We start from the raw sequence: 20,554 nt of genomic DNA, 5'->3' as shown, positions 1-20,554 counted from the left end.
CCAGGCCCTGAGTTCAACCCTTAGGACTGAACCCTCCCTTCCACAAAAAAGAGAAGAAAAAATTACAACAATAGAAATACTGTACTTTCTAAACAATCTCAACAGTAGGTTAAAAAAAAAAACAGATAAATGGATCAGTGAACTTGAGAAAAGATCAGTAAAATTTCCTTCAGCAAACAGATAAGGAACAGATACTCAGAGACCTGTGGAGTGATAACAAAAAAATACAAAGTTAAGTTCCAACTGAAAAGAAAAAGGAGGAAGAAAAGAAGACTGAAAGGGTCATCAAAGAAATAGTGGCTGAAATTTCCCAAACTTAGCATACTCAAGAAGCTAAGTGTAGTGTAAGCAGAATAAATGCAAATAAATTCTTACTACTATTTCTCATAATTAAACTTTGAAAACAGAAAAGAAAACATCTTGAAAGCCATCAAAGAGAACTGATGTGTCACTTGTAGAAGAAAATCCATTCTAATAACAGTGGGGTTTTTTTCCCCATAGGAAACCATAGAAGTAAGAAGAAAATATCTAAATTTCAATATTGTGATTTTCCCATTAGGCAGAGAGAATTATTAAGCATATGTAAAGAAAATAGATAAATTCCAATACTGCTTTACCTAGAAGCAAAGTAGATGGAGGTGTAGCCATGAAAGTAGGTCTATGCAAATCAATACCTAAAATTCCATTGTCAGTATCTTTTTGAGGGCGGAATCTCCTGGGTCTTTACTAATGGATTTCTTATTTTACACACAGCCTACATTTCAAGTCAAATGATCTCTTAAAAACTTTCTAAAACTGGTTGAATATCTATTCAGTCATTTTTAAACATACAGTAGCCAACAGAGAGAATCTTAATTTTATTCATATAGCTAATTCAAAATTCTAGCTTGATGTTATTGTATACCTGCAGGCTCAGTTTTCATTTTAATACTAAAAACGTATGCCTGGGCTTGCCTACATTTCTTCTAAAGGAGGACAGTTACACCAAAGCAGGCACATAATTTATTTTTGCTGGCTTACATCAAATGAGCTTTCAGGCTTCCTTATGAGATTAGAAATTCTGCTTAAAAACTGCAAATGTTCAACCCTTCAAAGGTAAATAACTATAAGGAAAGAGACAAAGCAAAATAAGACAGCTGGTTATAAATTCTGTATCATTTACTGCCACTAGTTTGCCTTTACATTTTATTTTAGTTAAAACACGCTTGTGACATATACACAGAAGTTCTTTTTTAAATGATTATTAAACAGTTAATAAATCTTTAGGGGCCAAAAGGAGTCTTTTAAGAGTATAAGGAATCCATCTTTGCCTATGATAGTACAGCCTCAAAGAAATGTAACTTGAAAATGGATTTTCTTATCATCCTTAAAAAAGTATACACTTAATCTAGTTTCTATTTCTTTATCTCACCACCCTTTTAATTGACACTTTGCCTTCTAATGAAAAACCACCCTCTCTCTGAGCACAACTATTAAAATCTTATTTTGGCCTTGTCAAGACTAACTGTCAGAAAGTTAAAGCTTAAACACTGATAGGTGAAAATCTTCTAATCCCAAAGCCAGTAAAAAAAAAAACTCTTCTGTATCCTGACTGAATACATATCTATTATTCCTTACACCTAGCTTCAAGAGGATTTAGAATGACAGATAACAAGTTTCAAAAAAGACTTAATGCACTATAATTCTAGCTTTAAAGGTATTAGTTACTATAATTCCCCCCTTAAAATATATTTAAATATAGAAAGGAGCTAAAGGTAAACTATACAGACTTTTTAAAGCATACTACTCATATCTTTTTCTAAAATAATTCAATTTGTCCACTATCTATGCAAAAAGTATGAGCTTAAAGCTGTGACTCAGTGTATCAAAGTAGTTACATATATGAGAAGGTGGGTACTCAAAATATTCTCACTGGGATATAGCTGGCCATGGTTTTAAATTATTAGCCAAATGCAAGTTGAATCTATACAACGACATTGGCAGTCAGCAGCAGCAGCAGCAGAGAAGCTATTTTGGTAATACTGAGGTTTGAACTCCAAGCTTTTCAATTTCTAGTAAGCACTGTACCACTTGAGTCATGACCCCATCCCTTTGCTGTAGCTAATTTTTCAGATAGGGTCTCCAATTTTGGCTTTGGACTACAGTCCTGTTTTTCCTCCTGACTAGCTGGGATCACAACAATTAGCCATCACACCTGGTCCTAACTTTTGCCAAGACTAACCTCAAATCACAATCATCTTGTCTCTGCCTCCTGAATAGCTGAATTACCAGCATGAACCATTACACCTGGTAAGAAATTCTACTTATTAAATGTCTAACTCCATTTCATTAATAATATAAAACTGGGATATTAGTACTGTTACCAGGTAATATTAATGCTTAGAGAACATCATTAATCAATGCCCGATGCATTCAAATGACACAATACCACGAGGTATTTATTATTCAGGTCCTCAGAGTACAGACAAAGGTAAGAGAAAAAGATTGTGAAACAAGACATTATGGTCAACTAGTTGTTGACAAAAGCATCAGGAGAACATGTGGTACGAACACAAAAGAATGATTTAAACCCTAATCTCACATCACACACAAAAATGAATGCAAAATAAATAAAAGATGTAAATGTTACAAAAAAGAACATAAAAATGGAAAAGTTTCTAGAGTTTTTTTGGGTATCACATCAAAAGCTTTCTCTATGAAAGGAAAGAAAATGAAACTACTTAGAACTGAAATAATCAACAAGGAGAAAAGGCAGCTTGCAGATTAGGAAATACAATACATATATCCTATAAAGACATGTAAAGAAACCATTTATTAGGAAAATGCAAATGAACTGATTAAACATATGAACAAAGGACCTGAATAGACATATCTCCAAAGAAGATAAGCAGATGACCAACAGGTGTATGTAAAGAAGCTCAGAATAATTGATGATCAGGATCCAACCCACAGTGAGACATTACCTTACACCTATTATGATGCATATTGTCAAAAGACAGGAGATGAATGTTGGTGAAGGTATGGAGAAAGGACTGTAATACACTCCAGTGAGGATAGACTGGTGGAGCTGTGCAGAAAGCATTGTTAAAAGCACTACAGAGGTTTGTAGAGAACTGCAACTACGATAGTACCTAGAAATGTCTCTTTTGGGTATATGTCCAAGGAAATGAAATATCTACCCTATAAATATACCTGAACTCCTAGAGTCATTGCAGCATTATTCACAATAGAGAGTATAGAGAAACAACAATGACCATCTTCAGATGAAAGGGTAAAGAAAATTTGTATTACATGCACAACCTAAACAATGAACTAACACACAGTCTTTACAGCAGGAGGTCTTGCCATTTGTCACATCATGGACAAGCCTTGAGGACAATGTGCTAAATGAAATAAGCCAGACTCAGAAAAATGCTACTGATCTCAGGTGTAGGTAGAATTTTAATATAAAGTTGAAGCTGAGGACTGATGGCTAGTGCCTGTAATCCTAGTGACTCAGAAGCCTGAGATCCAAGATAGTTGTTCAAAACCCTGGACAGAGAAGTCTGTTAGACTCTGTCCCCAAAACAACCAGCAAAAATGTAGGGCTGGAGGCTAAGCTCAAGTGGTAAAGTCCCAAGTAAGAAAGCATACTAAACAACCTCAAGACGCTGAGTGCAAACCCTCATTCTGCCAAAATAGTTGAATACACTGAGAAAGAGAATGAAATAGGGTAACCAGGAATAGAAGGTAGAGGAAATAGGGATGTATATGGTAAAAGACACAAAGCAGCATAAGTGTGAGATGGACAAATCTGGAGATCTAATATGCCACATGAGGACTACAGTTCATATATACTATTCAAATTTTTGCTGAAAAGGTGAATTTCAGGAGTGTTTGCCACACACAAAAAGCATTGCAGTGTCAGATATTGTCTTTCTCCTAACTCTCCATTTCACCATTTTTGGGTATACCAGTGCATCATGATATACATCCTGCATATATATAATATTATGAATGAATTATAGAGATGAATGATGGTGATGCTTATGCAACACTATTAAAATATGGTACTGCTAATGTGTCCACTTACATATGCTTAGGATGGTAATTTTTATATTATAAATATTTTAATAGGAAGAATAGGAAATGAAACTACATTTTGAGCAATATCTGGATTTTTAAAATCTTACTCATTCCATTTGTTGATTTGTATTCATGGATGATTCAAATACAGGCATGTAAACATACAAAGAAGTTATGATAATACAGCACATTTGAAATTATATCAGCTTAACCATGTGGCAAGCTCTCTCATTTTCAGTGAGCTTATCCAATGTTACTCTTTGTGTTAAGATTTGCCTTCAGGAAATTAGAAAAACATGAAAACCTTGCAGTGTAAAAGAATAATACAGTGTGTCTACTGTGGTCATATTGTACAGTAATAAACCAGAAATAAATACTTAGTGTTAAGAAGCAAATTCAAATGGTAATTATAGTTCAAGATAGGCTTATCTTCATCTAGATGGTAAACCTCTTCAGTATCCTCTGTCATTTGAAATAAATATACTAAAATGGACTGAGGTGAAAATCTCTGTTAGTGCCATCTAAGTATTGAAAATTGTGTTCTGTAATGATAGGATACAAGTAGCTAGGGAAAATCTAAATTCCATGAACAGAATTGCACTCCTCTTATGTACACATCTCTGCTATTCACATTCATGGTCTCACCTAATGCTTACAGCAAAATTTAGAATCTGAATTTCAATATTCCAATGCTGTTTAAGGGCAGGACTTAGGACACTTGAATGCAATACACTTCTGACTACACATGACTAATTGTGGGGTCCCATGTCAAAATGCATGAGATTGTTTAAAGGAAAACTTGGCGAGGTAATGGGATGCTTTCTGGTATGCACCTTGTGAAAATAACTCCAGTTGGTCAAGGGATATGTTTTGTATGCTTCTCATTCCTTCAATCCTCTTATAATCAGGAATTGAGTCATGTTCCTGGAAATCATACTTCAAATTCTCATCATATCTTTTTTGGCCGATACAACAGACTCCTATCCTGGCTTCTGAATGTGTTTATCATCTTCTGTAGTATATTGTTTACGCAGCAGTCAAAAACTCTAAAATAATAAAATATGTCGCCCTACATAGAAACTTGTTATTTTTGGCTTATAAATAATTTTTGCAAAGCTCTATTAGCCTTGATAATATCTCAACAATCTCTCCTATAATCACCTATTCTCGTGATCTTTCTTGGCTTCATAAATGTTCCAAGTTCGCCTTCAAACCCAGGGCTTTTGGGGTGAGCTGATCTTTTCTCGTGAAATGGTCTTGCTTCTGATCTTTGCATAATTGCATCTGATCAGTCAATTCCATGCTTACATGTCACCTTTATAAAGACTCCACCCTTGGTCCCTTAATACAATGAACCAGAGTTACTTTTTATCACCTCATTTCTCTATGATGGTTATCTTTATCTTTGTGATGGATATCATTACCTATCTTAATATTAGCCTTTATTTAATGAATTATTGATTGCCTCTCCTTCTCCCCACCAGTATGAATTCTACCTAGAAAAGCAAGACTTTGGCTCCATTTTTTTTTAGGCCTGAATCATCTGCACAGGCTGATATAGAACAAGTGTTCCATAAATAATCTTTGTGTTAATCGATGACCCTCACTAACTTTCAATTGTGATGCTTTCATTTCTCCTCACCCTGAAACTCCCTTAAAACATTCCCATTTCAGAAGCATTCTTTCTGGCTTCAAATGCCATGTATCTATCACAGTGTCTTTTATTGATAAGAGTCTGCTACTCTGCAGTAGTTTTATTTTTTTGTTGCAATGTCTCTTCTATATCTATTTGGAAAATTTATTTGGCTTTTATTAAGGAACAACTATACATCACTGATGAATAGTAAATTGACATAAATATAGATCTATTCAATAATGTAAGCTCAAAAATGAATAACCACTCAACACAATAATACAGTTGTAGGGAGAGCCCATACAGAAATATGGCTCTAGCACAAGCATCAGTAAGAGCATCATTGTACTCTTGACACAAAGAAACTAGTGAACAGGATGTGCAGTAAGGCAAATACAAAATAATGAGGTGAGAGATAGAGGATGAGAAAAGGAATGCCAAAAAGTTCAAATATAAATTTATAAAAAAAATCACCATGGAAAGCAGGTGAAAAGTACAACAATGGAGCTCACTGGCTGTACTGTACATTGATGAAAGTGAACCATGAAACTCATGGGTGGAGATAGGAGGGAGGGAATGGGAGAGAACAAGGGAAAAGATGATACTGTACATAAGGAAAGAAATGCACATCTTATCTGATATCCATAAAGGTAACCCCAGTGTATGTCACTTCTAAAACAACTCTGATGTAGCAATTGTTACGGATGGAGCACTGTAATTTCTGCCTTTTAAAAGTGTCCAACTCAGAATCACCTGAAATGCATTTTACAAGTATATAGTCTCAAGTCTGAGTCCCTGAGATTTCCAAAGATTAAAATGGAGACCTGGAACCTGTCTTTTTAACAAGTGTCCCAGCTATTCTGAGTTTAAAATGCCTCTGATATAGTGCCACAGCCTTCATTTTTTCATAGATGAGGAATCAGAGTGAAAAAAACTTTGTTTAATATCTAAGCCAATAAGGATTAAGTTCTTATATATATTTTAGATACTAAAGAATTATCTTTGGGAGCCTGGCACCAGTGGCTCACACCTATAATCCTAACTACTCATGAGGCTGAGATCTGAGGATGACGGTTCAAAGCCAGCCTGGGCAGGAAAATCCGTGAGACTCATCTCCAATAAACCACTAAAAAGCCAGAATTGGTGCTGTGGCTCAAGCGGTAGAGTGCTCGCCTTGAGCTGAAGAGCTGAGGGACAGCGCCCAGGCCCAGAGTTCGAGCCCCACGACCGACAAATTAAAAAAATTATCTTTGGAAGAGTTTTAAGTATGTCTGGGAAAAAAGTATGAGCAAAAAGACTGGAGACAATTTAAAAAACCAAGTGTGTGGAATGGACCAGTTCCCCAAGCACCTCATTGTTTGTTAAACTTCTCCTCAACCATCCTTTAATGAAATGTTTGCTTCCTTTACTTGAGTTCAAACTAGAAAACAAAGTAAAGGGCAGGCAAATCTTGCATTTATGGTGTTGCTCTGTTGGTAATAATGAATGATTGAATTTAGTCCAGAGAGCTCCATTCATACTGGCTTTGCTCTGTACCAGACATAGTTTCAATAATACAAGCTGTGAACAGAGATATGAGAAAAAGAAGAATAGACAGAAAGAGAAAAAAAATGTAACTGGCCAGAATTAAGATGTACGATATAGAGTAGGCATTATTTATATATACAAGTATATTGAGATTTTTGATGAATTTGTAGTTTTGTGATTTTCATAAGATTGCAAGCCGGGCGCCGGTGGCTCACGCCTGTAATCCTAGCTACTCAGGAGCCTGAGATCTGAGGATCGCGGTTCAAAGTCAGCCCTGGCAGGAAAGTCCGTGAACTCTTATCTCCAATAAAAAACACTAACAAACCGGAAGTGGCGCTGTGGCTCAAGGGGTAGAGCACTTGCCTTGATCTGAAGAGCGCAAGGACTGCGTCCAAGCCCAGAGTTCAATTCCCACGACCGACAAAAAGAAAAAAAAATAAGATTGCAATCTTTCACTTAACCTGTTAAGCTTTACAAAAATCATACCCTATGATACTTGACCTCAATTATGGACCAAGAAAGACATTTTCAAAAGTCTTATTTACTCTCCCTCTTTGCAGATGACATGATCCTGTATTTAAAAATCCCGATAGACTCCACTTCCAAATTATTACAGTTGATCGGAAACGTTGGAAAAGTAGCAGGGTATAAAATTAAACCTCAAAAATCAATGGCTTTCTATGTGCCAATAATGTGAAGAGTGAGGTTGAAATCAGGAAAGCAATTCCTTTTGTAATAGCCCCCGAAAAAATTAAATACCTAGGAATTCACCAAAGAAGTGAAGGATCTCTATGATGAAAACTTTAAAAACCCAAAAAAGGAAATTAAAACAGAACTAAGAAAGTGGGAAAAACCTCTTTTGTTTCTGGATTGGAAGGATTAACATCGTGAAAATGGCAATACTGCCAAAGGCTATCTACAAATTCAGTGTAATACCCATCAATATCCTAACCTCATTCTTCAATGAAATAGAGGATGAAATCCAAAACCTCATATGGAATATTAAAAGACCCTGAATAGCAAAAACAATCCTTAGCAGAAAGAACAGTGCTGGAGGAATATCAATACCAAACTTCAAACTATTATAAAGGTATAATAAACAAAACAGCCCGTTACTGGCACGAGAACAGACCTGAAGACCAATGGCCACCAAACCTTTAATAAAGGAGCCAAAAAAAATAGAATGGAAGAAAGACAGCCTCTTCAACAAATGATGCTGACAAAATTGTTAACTACCTGTAGAAAACTAATGTTAGGTCCTTATATATATCACCCTGCATCAGAATCAATTCCAAATGGATCAAAGACCTTGCAATAAAAGCAGATACCCTGAAAACAATACAGGAAGGAATGGAGAAGCACTAGGGAATCTTTCTTAATAAAGATCCAGAAACACAACAAATCAAAGAAAGGTTGGACAAATGGGATTGCATTAAATTGCAGAGCTTCTACATGGAAAGGACATAAAAGACTTAGCAAAATCAACAGAAAGCCCACAAATTGGGAGATCTTCACTAGCCATACAAGACAAGGGCCTCATATTGAAAATATTTAGAACTCAAAAAGTTAAATCCCTTAAAAACAAATTCTCAAACAAACAGTCTCCCTATTCATAAGTGATTTAAAGACTTAAAAAGGACTGGGAATTTGGTTCCGTGGTAGAGTGCTTGCTTTGCATGCATGAGGCCCTAGGTTCAATTCCTCAGCACCACATAAGCAGAAAAAGCAGTGGTGCTGTGGCTCAAGTTGTAGAGCGCTAGGCTTGAGCTGAAGAGCTCAGGGACAGCGCCCAAGCCCAGAGTTCAGGCCCCACAACTGGCAAAAAACAAAACAAAAAAGACTTAAAGAAAGACTTCTCTGAAGAGGAAATAAGAATGGCCAATAGACATGAAGAAATGATTAACATCTCTGGCTATAAAAGAAATGCAAATCAAAACAACATTGAGATTCTAACTCACCCCAGCTATTATCAAGAAATCTAATAACAACAGATGCTGGAGGGGATGTGGACAGAAGGGAACCCTACTGTACTGTTGGTGGGAATGTGAACTTGTTCAACCACCCTGGAAAGCAGTATGGAAGTTCCTCAAAAGACTCTACCTAGAGCTCCCCTATGACCCAGCCATCCCACTTTTGGGCATTTATTCAAATGATCATAAACAAAGCCACACGAAAGCTACCAGCACAACTATGTTTATTGAAGCATTATTTACCATAGCTAAAATATGGAACCAACCCAAATGCCCCCCATAGATGAGTGGATCAAGAAAATGTGGTATATATACACAATGGAATTCTATGCCTCCATCAGAAATAATGGCATCACCCCTTTGATAGGGAAATGAAAAGATTTGGGAAAAAATCATAGTAAGTGAAGTAAGCCAGACCTTTGGGTCTGGCATAGGTCCCATGATTTCCCTCATTTGTAATTAGTATATGTGTAGGATAGTCCTAACAGATGAGCAGAATAGCTCAATAACTATGTACATATGAACATATAAGATGATGGTAAGTGAAATGAACTCCAAGATATGGAAACAAGAGGTTTATCTTTGTTGTTGCTGTTTTTAATGTACTATAAGATTTCTTTTTCATTTATGTTTTTTCTTTCTATAGTTTATCTCCTTTTGTCACTGTATTTGATTTTGGTACCCTGGATATTTAAAAAATAAAGATGGTTACCAATAAAGGAATATTTGTCATTTAATATCTTTAATTCCAAATATGCATAAATAGTCACTACTTAATTTGATGTGACAAAGAAAAAAGACTAATGATGTGAATAATTGTCTGTCTTTTAAAAAAAGAAACTTGAGAATTTAGTATCAGTGTGGAGAAAAATAGAAAAGGAATGGAATCAAGTATGGCTTAAGTGGAAAAACACCTACATAAAAGTATGAGGCATGAGTTCAAACCCTAGTACTGCCCCTCTTCCCACAGAAAAAAAGAAGCAAGAAAAAGGAAAGCAAAATAAAGATATACATTAAGGCCACCTACTTACTACCATTCATTTCATTTATCATCTTTCTGCTAAGTAGATCAGTTAAAAATGAAGCTCCAAATTTGGTTTACACAATGCAGTCTTTGCAACCCCTAATTCAGCATCTCTAGGAAAAACAACAATCAGGTTTTCATGCATTGATTTTTTTTCCACTAGAATCTCATGCAGCTTATTGTTTGTGACTTAATTAGCTATAGTTCCATAACCTTAATAAAACCAACTCAATTAAGGAAGCCTAAATTTATTCCAGTTCTGCTAACAACTGAAATTTTAATAGAAAAATAACTACCAGGGCAAAAGTTATTCTGTGTAAAGACCTACTGTTCACTTAATTTTAAGAGAAATAAATTAAAGACTATTCATAAAATAAATAAACAAGTAAAACTTTTTGATGTTTGTGAAAATGATCAAATGTTATAATGGGTAGAACAACTCTTATACAGTTCTTATGAGCCAAATAGACAAAGTCCATCTTTTATGCTTACAGCTATATGCTCTGAAGCCTTACTATTTGCACAACCATCTGTCCAGTCACTCTGCCCCAAATCTGAACTCACTTAATTCACCCCAAAGGGAAAAAAAAAACTAACCAAGCTGAGGAGCTAGATCAGGAGTAGATTGCTTACCTTGCTTGTGCAAGGAACTGGGTTTGGCCCCTACCACTGAAAAAGAAAAATGAATCTCTGACCTTATGCCACAAACCATCCTGGGCCTGGGTTTATGAGACAGAAAAGCAAAATATTCCAGGTCTCAAGGAAACACCTTTGAACAATTATGAAACACCAAACAAAAATAGGACAGGAATGTAAAAGAAGTTCTATCTGAAAAGGGGGTACTAGTTGGAGGAAAAGGGTAAATGTCCTTTATGTGCATGTGATAAAATAGAAAAAATGAAGCTTGTTGAGATTATTTTGGGAATAGATACAAGGGATGGAAAGATAGTGATGGAAAGAGTCTGATCAAAGTACATTGTCTGTATATATATATATATATATATATATATATATATATATATATATATTATATATATATATGAATTAAATTCCCTGAAACAAGTAATTGATGCTAATAAAAATGTAAAACTAAATGAACAGATAAAAATGAGGGAAGAAACTCGTGGAATATATATTTATATTCCCTCTCCCCCATGCTATCTCTGCTACATTCCTATGCTATGAACGACTATCACACACTGAGTGACTTACATAGCAGAAATATATTTCCTCACAATGCTGGGTGATGGAAGTCTAAGTCCTAGATACTTTCAGTTGCTCTCATTCTGCAATCTCTTTCCCTGGCCTGTAGATTGTGATCATCTCCTCATATATTCAATTGGTCCCTTCTGTGTGTCAGTGTCCTGATTTTCTTCTTTTTCATTTTCATTTAAGTTAATATATTAGGAAGCATAAGTCCTGGAGCTCTTTGACACAACACAGGGACAATAGCCATAATAATGTATTTTCTGTAATGAAATAGCTAGGATGTAGTATTATTAATATTTTGCCACAAAGAAATGAAGTTTGAGGTCATGAGAATGCTATTTATATTGGAATTATAACTACACATTGTATACATGTATCTGAACATGACATTGCACCCCATGAGTTTGTACAATTATGTGACAATTAAAAGTATAAGTAGGTGGGACTCAGTGGCTCAAACCTGTCAACCTGCTGAAATGTACAGTTTATGGTTTGAAGCCAGCTGAGCGCAAGAAAGTCAGAGACTCTTATCTTCAATTAACTACCAAAATTAAAGCCAGAAGTGAAGCTGTGGCTCAAGCGATAGAGCACTAGTCTTAAGAGGGAAAAAAACCTAAGTGACAGAACCTGGTCTCTGAATTTAAGCTCCAGGACCAGCCCAATAAATAAATAAACAATGCTTTTTAAGCATCATCCCTTCCCTTAGATTGCATGCTCATGACAACGAATTTTTCTTTGTTTAATGCTCTCTTTCTCTCTCCTCAAAACCTTACTTAAGATCTTCAATGAATTTTATACAGAATAAATGATAGCTGGCTTTTCTGTGGTGTGTGTTATTTTTCCTCTTGAGAGAGAAGAAGCCATGATCCCCATCTCCTCCAGAGCAGAGCACAGGGTGGATGCTTTCTTGTGGATGAGTAAGCTTGAGCTTCCACATTAGGTAAGTCAAAGAACAAGGGTGAGCAGTCATTTAGAATCACAGCTCTGGGAATGGCTCAGGACAGGTGAGAATTTGATCACTGAACTGAAAATGTAGGGCAGAGGGTAGAAAGAATTATATTTCTCTTTTGATTTATTGCTTTTGTAAGAAGTGACCTATGTACCGCCCGAAGTTTGAAGATAAGGTAAAAGTCACTACAAATCCTACCATCCTGACGGAGTCACCATTGACAATATCCTGAACATCCTTCCAGGCATTTCTTTGTGCACTCATGTGCGTGCGCGCATGCACATACACACACACACACACACACACACACACACACACACACACACACACACACACACACACACACACACACACACACACACACACACACACACCTTCAGTTGCTTTCAGCTACAAGTGACAGAATACCAGAAAAAAATGATAACTTGCCCATGATAGTAGCATGTTTCTTTCTCTTGCACAGTCTAGGCAGGTGGCTCAGGACTGGCAAGGTTCGCCATTAAATATAGTATCAGTCACTGGCTTATTCCACCTTGTTGTTACATTACATGTGGCCTTCATGTCAAGGTCCAAAGGACATTGACATTCAAATTAGCATGAAGAAAGTTCTATGTTACCATCAATAGATTCCATATATCATTCCTTTGGATGGCTGCATAGTGTTGCAATTTTTTTTTTTAGATTGAGCTGACTTCATTTAATTAGTCAGCTACTGATCACCATCCTAGGTGGTTCATGAGGCTTTTTATCATGATGAGAAATCCTTATATCAATATAATACTGTCTTTGTGATATTGTTTCTTAATTGTGAAGTCTTTAGAATGGCACGTCTAGGCTTTTAGTTTCGTCTGCTGATCTTCCAGTCAGTAGTTCCTGGAACTATCCTTGGACTTGTCTCTAAACAATCATCATCATCCAGAATAGCAATGGTTAACTGAGAGCTCGCAACAGATCGCCACACCACACTGCAGTTTCTGCAAGGCCAGATCTTCTACTTTCCTCCCTTAAGAACCCCACTCACCTTGGATTACTCAAATAATCCCATTTAAAAATGCCATATGCAGACTGTCACCTACTGAGGATTAGGACGATAATACAAGAATTTGGAAGGGACAGGATTCAGCCCATAAAGATCTGTTCCTTCCCATCTGCCTCCACCCCCTCCTTGACAGTCCTATGGAAGAAGTGTTTCATCAATCTGTACTAGAACCCGCCTCACTCCTCCATTCCACCTCCCCACCCCAGCCAGTGTCTTTCTCAGTGCCCTCCATTTTGCCTTCATTCTTGCCTCATCTCTACCAGGATTTTAAAATAGCATAAAACTTAGAACCCTTAGAACATATTGCCCAAGGGAAAGCTCCTGCTAGGAAAATAAATAGGTTGGTAAAGTATACCATGAAAGCTTTTTAAGGTCCACCTGCCAAAACAAAATCTTTAGAACTAAAGGTTCAGGAAAATAGAGCAACCCCATTTTTTATTAGATGCTAGTTGATTGACTGGAAAACTTTCATGTGTACCAAGACCACATCTATTTTTTCCTCAAGTGCTTATGTTAATATTTTGTTCTTGGTAGGCAGATTACTTCTTACCTATCTAATTCATGAAACTTTAAACAAAGTGTATTACTATTTGCAGCTAAAGATGCAGCTCTTCTATTTTACTTACCATTGTATCCCAGGTCCCTGAAGCTACATAAACTTATCAGACACTCTTATACATTCCTGATAGGAGTTGTAATGACATAGCCCTTTGGATACTAATATCCTAAAATAAATTCAAAGGTTCAAGATGTTTATTGAGCCAGTAACTCCAACAGGATTTTAACCTAAGGACATTATTCTAAATGTGGATAGCTTTTGTATAAAGATATTTATTGCTGCAGAAAAGTATAACTCAAGGAGTTTATTGTGTTTATAAGCAGGTCACATCCTGGATAAAGTGAAAATAAAAAGTTGATTGAATAATGGACCACTACAATGAGGGAAGCATTAAGTTAAGCACGTTACACATATTACTTGATTTCTTCACAATAACACCATGAATTAAATATTATTCATATTGTTTTACAAATGGGCAATCTGAGCCTTAAAAAGACTAATTAACTGTTCAAAGTTAAGCTATTCTTAAGTGATGAGACCAACTTATGAACAATAAACTACAGTTAGTATTCATTGTACCCACTCTCCAGCTCTTTTCAAAGCTACACTCTCCTCATCAACACGTACTCTCATTCTTTCTCTCCCTCCCACTTGGTACCACTCAAGAATTTACTAAATTCATTTTAAGATGTTGAATAACTGTAGTTTCTTTTCCAAAGGTCTTTGAAATTCAACCAAAAATTCATAATAGTGATGAGATTTAAAAAAAAGAAACAACCAGAATTGGTAGTCATAGAAATGTGAATCTAGAGCCCATAAAAGTCCATTGAGATCTTTTATGGAGACTTAAAAGGACAATATGTATTCCTTTTAAACAATCTAAGCTGGGCTTGGAATGTGACTTAATGGTAGAGTGCTTACCTAGCATGCATGAAGCCCTGGGTTCAATTACTCAGTACCACATAAACAGAAAAAACTAGAAGTGGTGTTGTGACTCACATGGTAGAAGGCTAGCCTTGAGAAAAGAAGCTTGAGGACAGGCCAGACCTTGAGTTCAAGCCCCAGAACTGGAAAAATAATCTAAGCTATTAACTAGTTTTTGTCACTCTCATTCTTTCACCAATGGTTAATGAAGGGTAAAAGAGAAAAAAAATAAAGGTAGAATGGTGTTTCTGGAACCATTTAACAGCTGTTAGCAGACTGAACACAGAGACAAATATAAGAATCTAGTTCTCATCTGTTAAACAAGATGTAAATCAAGCTTGCAAAAATGCCACAATTTCTACAGTTTTCGTTTTAGCAAATACAACTATTTTTCATAAATATATTATTTAACATGAAATAGACTTATTTATAATATTTAAATCTCCAAATACTAAATTTTAATACAAAAATGTCAAAAGCTATGTCAAGTAAACATGATCTCACTAAGATCCTAAGTTCTTTTTCATAACAAAAAAGAGGCTTGAGACCAAACACTTTGAGAGTCACTAACACAAATAAATTATTAAGTAATAATGAAAGACCTATTAATGGCTCCAGGTCAGTAGAGGAAACATAATGAGTGACATTTCTAGACGTCTCAGTATGTTTGTTCCACATTCATGGGCACATATTCAACCTAACTTTGCTTTCAAGCTCCATCACTATTCCAAGAATTTTTTTCCTGGTCCTCAGGCTTGAACTCTGGGTCTGGGTGATGTCCCTGATCTTGTTTTTGCTCAAGGGTAGTGCTCCACCACTTGCCACTTCCAGCTTTCATGAGTAATTTATTGGAGATAAGAGTCTGGGCTGGTTTTGAAGCATGATCCTCAGATCTCAGCCTCCTGAGTAGATAGGATTACAGGCATGAGTTACTGGTGCCAAGCTTTTTCAAGGTTTTTAAAATAAGCAAAGAGCATAGCCTACTGAAATTATATCCAAACTCAATATTCAGAAGCTACCAACATCTCATTTGTCTTTAAATCTACTACACATTCGTTAGGCATCTATATAGATCATGTTTTGGCAGTGCTCAGGTGTATTCTAAGTCCAATGCTCTTTTCCCTACACTGCCACTAAATAATGTTTTAAAACAATAAATCAAAAGATACCCAAGAAGTTACACATCACTATTCACAGTGCCAATTCCCTCTCTCTCTCAAACACACACACAGACACTCAAATACAAAAATACCTTTGTCCTTATTAAAAGAAACTAATAGAAACTACATTATCTACTGAACTAAAAATAATTAATTTTGACCTTTGCTCTTTTATGGAAAAATAATCACCTGATTACTGCAATAACAGAAGTATTTTGTTTCTATTAATTATAGCATTGCTAGGCTATTTATTTATTACCTGTGCCATTTATAAATATTAAAGTTCTTTATATTCACTTTGTAAATTAATCCTCACTATTATTATTGCACCCATTTACAAATGAGAAAAATAATGTCTAGAAAAGAATAAGGTGTCTCTTGTCACCTCAGTCACATAACTGAGCCTCTCTGTGTTTAATTATTCAAATTCTTTACCATGTATTTACTTTTATTACTTTTATTGCCTTTAATACTGTATGTGGTATGTGTAATTAAATTACTTGCTTGGATGCTACATGATTTGATGGCACACTTTAAGAGTGGTGCACAAGGAGTGAAAGAAGTTTTATATCTGTTATCTACTATCTTGATTTTTAAGATAGCTTTTGTTTCCACTGTGTTGTGGTTCCTCAAAAGTTTAAGCAACCGGTTACAAAGCAAATGAAATGATTAGTAGCAGCATTTATTCACCACCTACTCGGAGTTCAGTTAAAAATAATAAATTGAGTCTCTTTTTAAATGTTAACTGAGCCGCTGAAGAGACCTATTGCAATCTAGAGAATATGGAAAGAAATACGATGGTGGCAAGTACAGTTAATTGAACATTTTATAGAACATTGAGAGAGTTCAGGGAAAGTGCATTTCCCATTTTTTATCTTCCCATGTTTAATGAAAATCCACCTATTATGACTGTGTAGAAAAAGGAGAAATAAAAGAGAATTATCATTTTTATTTCTACTTAGTAGCTCATCCAAGCATCTGAGTTTGCTAGGTCAGAGGCAAAATGTGGAGAGTTGATTCAAATAGGATGGTGAGAAAAAAAGATACCTGCCTTCAACTGTTCACTTCCAAATTCAAATTTTCTTTTCTCTGGTTTCACAAGATAGACTTTGAAGTATATTTTGAAACAGGCAAAGATTTTCCTCAATTCTTATAACTCCTATTATTTTTTCATTTATCTCTTCTATCATTTTCATGGAATGCCCCATTCCATTCTTCCCTTGGGAACCTAGTACCCAAATGTCCATAATAAAAGAGTTTGGTTAGTTTTGATAAAATATAAATACCAATGCTTGAAATCATTTATATGTCACTGATGATAAAAATTATTAGGGTAAATAAAGCATAACAATAACATTTCAGAGAGGGACAAAGATAAACAAAATGCAGCAGCTATACTCACTAGACACTATGTTGAGAATGAGCTACACAACTTGTGGGTGGGGATGAGAGGGAAAAATGGGGAGAGAGTGAAGGAAAGAGTGGCTTTATTCAAAAAGAAATGTACTCTTTACCTGACTCATGTAACTGTAAGCCCTCTGCACATCATCTTGATAAAAATATTAAAAATATTTGTAAAGAATGAAATTTCAAGGATAATAATCATTACTTTGGAAAGTAGTATGGAGGTTCCTCAAAAGACTCCACATAGAGCTCCCCTATCACCCAGCAATCCCACTTTGGGGCATTTACCCAAATGATCACAAACAAGACTATATTGAAGTTACCAGCACAACTATGTTTATTGCAGCCTTATTTACCATAGCTAAGATATGGAACCAACCCAGATGTCCCTCAGTAGATGAATGGATCAAGAAAATGTGGTATATATACACAATGAAATTCTATGTCTCTATCAGAAAGAATGACATTGCCCCATTTGTTAGGAAATGGAAAGACTTGGAAAAAATTACATTAAGTGAAGTAAGCCAGGCCTAAAGAAACATAGGTCCCATGGTTTCCCTTATTTGCAATAACTAGTATATGTCTGAGTCAAGCAGAAAAGGTCAGATAAGTTGATGTTAGGGAAATGAACCCTAAGATATGTATTCAAATGTTTTTTTTTTCTTTCATGTGATTGTTTCTAATACATTTATAAGATTATTTCTTTGTTATTTTGTATGTCCCTCCCCCACAGTATAACCCCTGCTTTCACTGTATTTGATGTTGTTATAAGTTGTGGAGGGGAAGGAAAAAAAACAAATCGTTTAAATAGGGATGCAGGTGGACCCATTGCAACAATGAGACGTACAAGTCGTTATGTCGAAAACGAACTTTACAACTTTGGTGGGGGGAGGGAGGAGGGTTGGTTCAGGGTGTGGGGAGGGAGGATGGGATGGGAAGGGGAAACAAAGGAGGAGGCTACAATGCTTGATAAGAAATGTACTCATTATCTTGCCCATGTAATTGTAACCCCTCTGTACAGTATTTTCACAATTAAAAAAAAGGAGGGAGAAAGGGAAGGGAGAGGGAGAGAAAGAGGAATTTTATTTTTTTTAAGTGATTCACCATCATTATTATTCATATTATTCCTTCTAGGATCAAATATTCCTATCATAATTAAAATGAGTTACTTATCAAAACTTTTAGCAGACATTTCTTACTATAAGAAATAAATATCCACATTTGACTTATCAACATATTTCAATTTTTAGGGCCCATTTTTGTAGTTGAGAGTACACACATCCAAAGACTGTATGACTAAAAATATTGCTGAAGCTGATAGACTAAATTGCTAAACACTCATTTGGGCTAGATCTACTTTGAACCTTTTGCCTCCTGGGCTTTTAAAACACAGATGTGGGACCTGATTTTATTTTATTTTTATTTTTCAGTTTTGTTGGGGGAGGGCAGCAGGCTTGAACTAGGCCCTGGCACTGTCCCTGAGCTCTTTTGCTCAAGGAAAGCACTCTACCACATTGAACCACAGCACCATGTTCCTGCCCAGGCTAGCTTTGAACAGCAATCCTAAAATCTAAGCCTCCTTAGTAAGCTAGGACTATAGGCATGGCCCACCAGAGCCTCACTTGGTCTGATTTTAAACAAAAGGTGTTTTAAAGTAGTGAGATGCACTGAAATCTAGAGATCAAGATAAGCTCTGAGGAGATGTTGCAGGTATCTTATTACAAAGATATCTTCTCTTGTTTATGGAAATACTCATAGGGAGCTACAATTGGAACAGAAGCTCTCAACATTTTAGTTAAGTTTGATATATGAACATTAATTTATTGACCATGATGGAAGAAAATAATAAATGGGGGCTGTGTAGAAAATGCAAACAATTTACTCTTTATTGATTCTGCTGTGAAGTGGGCAGCAGGCCATCCTCAGCCCAGAGGACTATACACAGGCGTAACTCAGCATTGAATAGCACCAAGGATGAATGAAGCACAAGGCAGTGCTAAGAAGGACTCCAGACTTAACAGTTCCAGTAGGAAGAACTTCATGTGACGATAAGATTCCTTGTTCCCAATAAACCTAAAGCAAAGTAACTAGTAGAATTTTGAAGTGAAGAAGAGAGAGACTGTAATAAAAATTACAATTATGTAAGTAATTACACTTGCTTCAGTTCCTTTCAAGTAAATTTAAAAATTATTTTGGAAAGAAAAATTCATATGATAGAAAGTATTTTCATGTGAAAATAGCTGATTATGGGGATTAGTATAGCTTATTTGTAGAAATGCCATCTACAAAAGTGTGTACGTTTTAGAGTGATTAATGGCAACAAAGCTGTAGAACAAGTTACTGACAATATTCCTGAGTATTTAAACAATGAGTGAATGGATATACGTAAATGGAGCAAACTATTGTCAGTATAGACGTTGGAAAGTTAGCTTCCATCAAACTCCTCAGGCATCCAGTAGCTAATGGGTCATACTGAGAATGAGGAACAAGTGACTAATAGAGGCATCTAGAAGATGAGATGACGTAAATATGTTACTTTTTGCCAAATCTAACGAAGTACAAATATTAAATTATGTGAAATGTGTGAATGAGTAAGAATGAAAAGTAACTGAAAATATCAATAGCAAATACTTATTGTAATTCTAATAACATGTCATGGCTTCTTTACATTGACAACCCATATAACCTGCATATCAATCTAACAGGAAGCAAACTTTGCTATTATGCATTGTTTCACAGAATGAAGCGACAGCTCTAGAAAGGGAAACTGCTCAAGATAGCACAACTAGTAAAATTTAGAACCAAAAATTAAATTGGATCACTTTTATAATAATCTCTCAAGAGTCCCAATCTCAAACATCCAAATTTTGGAGATGATTAAAAAAAACTGGATACATACACACACACACACACACACACACACACACACACACACACACACACACACAGGTCTTCAAAGTGAGAAATGCTTAATATAATGACAATTGAAAAACAAAATTAATTAAATAGTATGAATAATGTTTTATTTTTCTTTGTATATATAGAAAGTTTTTTAATGGATAGACATATTTTGACTGTGGTTCCAATTTTT

The sequence above is a fragment of the Dipodomys merriami genome, unplaced genomic scaffold (genome assembly GCF_024711535.1).
Source record: "Dipodomys merriami isolate MVZ:Mamm:240054 unplaced genomic scaffold, mDipMer1.0.p SCAF_4, whole genome shotgun sequence".
In the NCBI taxonomy this organism is placed as follows: Eukaryota; Metazoa; Chordata; class Mammalia; order Rodentia; family Heteromyidae; genus Dipodomys; species Dipodomys merriami.
This window is presented reverse-complemented; position numbering follows the sequence as displayed.